This window comes from Onthophagus taurus, chromosome 6 (assembly GCF_036711975.1).
Source record: "Onthophagus taurus isolate NC chromosome 6, IU_Otau_3.0, whole genome shotgun sequence".
Taxonomy (NCBI): domain Eukaryota; kingdom Metazoa; phylum Arthropoda; class Insecta; order Coleoptera; family Scarabaeidae; genus Onthophagus; species Onthophagus taurus.
Window position 1 is genome coordinate 30,118,940 of NC_091971.1, and position 3,595 is coordinate 30,122,534.

The following is a 3,595-nucleotide window of genomic DNA, read 5'->3' on the forward strand; positions in this document are numbered from 1 at the left end:
AAAAATTGTTCCAATTGTGAAATGTCTCCCTTCCAAATGCAAAACACGTCATCTACATATCTACACCAAAATTTAATGTTTTCTTCAAATACATCGTTATAATTAAGAATCATATTTTTCTCAATAAAATCTAGATATATGTCTGAGATTAATCCTGATAAGGGCATGCCTTGTGTATGCCCTTATTATACTTTGTGTCCAAGTTTTGGTGTTGGACATATGCATTTGATAGCATAGAAGATCGTACGCGTGGTTTGGAATTATTTAAAGAAGTTTCACTTTGGATTTGTATCTCTCGCTCAAATTTTTGGAGGAATCTCGTTGGAAATTTTTCTCGTTCCGGATATTTCCGGATTTTCGGGGCGCGTGGCGTTCTCTATTAGAGCTGGTTGTTAACAAATTAAATATTCTATACAAAACAAGAAAAAAAAATAAAATACTAAATTTACCAATAAATTATAATTAGTACGAAATGGCGAAGTTCAGTGCCGAGACACTGCTCAACTTAACCTTAAATTCCATTATAATAATATTCCAAAACGTTCAGCAACAAGCGAACAAACTAGATAAATAAAGAAATACCTCTGCCAATACAGACAGAAACGAAAAAAGATATAAAAAAAAGAAAACTAATAATTAATGAATGCCACCTTCGCCTTCCATTTAAATAGTTAGGATGGCCGTCTGTTGATCAAGTAAGCAACCAAACACTCGCTTTTTAAATGAGGAGACGCTTGCAAGCAGTTTCGTTTCAGTGGGTAAATCATTGTACATCTTTACAATCTGATAATTCAAGCTCCGTTTAAATAACTCCGTATTGTGGCTGGGAGGTGACAGAGTCCCCCTGAATCTCAAATTCAAGTTATGAATGTCAGTGCGATATTGAATTTTTTGGCATAAATATTGAGGCTTTTCTCTCTGAATTATGTTGTAATAAAACACACAACAATGCAGCTGCCTCCTACGGACCATATTAAGCCATTTTACCTCTATCAACTTATGTGACATTCTGTCATACTTCCTAATTCCGAAAATAAATCGCAGAGAGACGTTCTGAGCCCTCTGTATGCGCTGCTCATCGACCCTAAGTAAAGACGGCCCATACACCACATCTCCAAAATTAAATTTTGATAAAATCAGCGCATTACAAAGTAGAGTCTTAGTGTTGACAGTGAGAAGATGGCGCGAGGGGTACAGAGTTTTTAGTTTACTAAACGCACCCTGAAGCATACTTGACACGTGACTCCGGAATCTCAAATCCGAATCCATCACCAACCCTAAATTACGTGCTTCAGATAAAATGGGGAGCGGTGATCCGTTGACCGTTACCCTGACATCTCCGCCATAACGCAAAATATTCGCTTTTCGACCTAATATCATGACTTTTGATTTATTTGAATTGATTACTAAACTGTGATGGTTGGCGACAGACACCAGATCCGACAATTCTATATTCAATAAATTCAGATAACGTTGTTGTTCTTGAGGTTTATATGATATATACACTTAAGTATCGTCGTCTGCGTAAAAATGAACTTTGCAGTACTTAAAAATATTACTTAAAGGTGCTGTGTAAATTGAGAACAAGGTTGGAGAGAGCACAGAACCTTGCGCCACACCCGACATAAGAAGGTGTCACGCCTTTCACAAAAAAAAAATAAAAATACACAAGCCAAAATGGTAAATAATTTCCCAGATTCACAACGTAGGTCCTCGTTCAGCTCAGTGAAGACGGGGTGGGTATTTTTCAGGCGCCACACAGTTTCCTCCTACGCTGTACACGAACTGTGACGTGGGATATTAATAATAGGAAATTATAAACAATTACACAAGAACAAAGATAGAAGACATACAAAAGAATAGAGTTGCATAAATTTATTAAACAAGAAAAAAAAATTGATAATAATCAAAAACGAAATGTATATGTATAAGTTTAAATAAAAAAAAAATGATTAAGCGCCAAAAATTTAACAATAAAATAAAAACAAAAAAAACTGAAAATAAAGATATTAGCAAAAAAAAATAAAATGAATTTAAATAAAAACAAATTAAAAACGCGATTACGTTAATTAAACCCGATCGATCCCGTACGATTGAGCTCAAACTGAAATCGAATACCAAAAAAAATAACGAAGTAAAATAATACAAACGTGCTAATATTGTTTACTTGTACAAAGAAATTAATAAAAAAATGAGGCGCAGAAATAAGGTAAAAAAAAACTAATAACCGTAAGTAAAAAAAAATGATAAATGTAAGTACAATAATAATAATTCCTTTTTTCCTTTTACAATCTCACCCTTCTTGTTTATTCTTTTCTTTTTTAGATGACTTAAAGATGGATCTGGTTTTCAGCGACAGCGACGTAATCCGGAACCTTTTGTTGGAATCGGAATGTTATGCCTTGACGAAGAAGGATAGGAAAACTGCAATAACCATCTGGATTCCAGCCGGAAAGATTATTATTTATTTTTTTCTTTTTAATAACTCCAATCAGATTCGATTAAGGATTTTCGACCAATTCCAAAATAAATGGATTTACTTCTCGTTAAGAGACACTCAACCAGAGAAAAAGCCTAAGTTAAATTGATAAAAAAAATATAAGGAACACACGAATTTGATAAATAATATAAAGAATTACCAGGGATGGTAAAAGGAGAGTAAAAAAAATGGTACCTACCTCAGGTGGTCGAGGCCTTAACCAGTAATCAGATTTTTGTGAAACACAAAATATCCGGAAATATCCGAAGAAATTGAGGCAATCGAAATAAATCGATACCAAAATTATTATTGGATGATAAGATAAATCCCGATGAAACGGAAAGGTAATTCGACCACGTAATAAAACTTCAAAAAGAAATGGCGAATCTCAAAACCAAAATTCTTAACATCCGACGTGGATACACGCTGGTTACCAAAGAGGACCGGAAAACTCTCGAAGATATTCGTATCACCCCCCACGCAACCATCCAAGAACACGCATTCTCTCTCACAAAAATCAAAACGTCACACTCACTTAACAAAAAAAAGGAAAAAGGAATAAAAGTTCCAGATATACGCCGCTGAAAAAAAAACAAATTAATAAACATAAATATATACATTTAAATTCCCGAAACTAATTAATGAACAACTAAAAATTAAATTAATAAAATAACCAAAACTTTATGCAACCCAATCTACACTGATAACAAATAAATCACATAAAAGGTAGAAATGAACACAAAAGAAAAATTAAATCAAGGAGAGACAAAAAAATGTAACAAAGGCGTACATTAAACTGATGGTTAGACAGCTGCACGTATTGTTGTCGACCACTCAAGAAATTTTCGAAGAACAAAACTGCTGACTTTTCCAGCTCATAGTGCTTTAAAATAGTTAGTAAGAGGTTGTGATTTACTGTATCAAACGCCTTCGTGTAATCCAATAAAACAAGTATAGTCATGTACCCTCTATCTGTTGCACCCATTATATCATCGATTACACACGTTAAAGCAGTCGTGCAACTGTCACCATGTCTAAATCCAGACTGAACCGAAGGCAGGATGTTATTAATTTCCAGGCGATGCTGCAGTTGAAAATTAATAATTTTTTCCAAGA

At 34.0% G+C, this 3,595-nt stretch overlaps 1 long non-coding RNA gene across 1 annotated transcript; it reads right to left on the bottom strand.

Moving 5' to 3' along the window:
* Nucleotides 1–1,860: 1,860 nt before the first annotated feature.
* LOC139430289 (uncharacterized) lies at nucleotides 1,861–2,970 on the bottom strand. Its single transcript, XR_011640752.1, has 2 exons — nucleotides 2,679–2,970; nucleotides 1,861–2,574 (listed from the first exon to the last, which is right to left on the bottom strand). It is a non-coding gene; the product is annotated as an uncharacterized lncRNA (long non-coding RNA).
* Nucleotides 2,971–3,595: the final 625 nt, after the last annotated feature.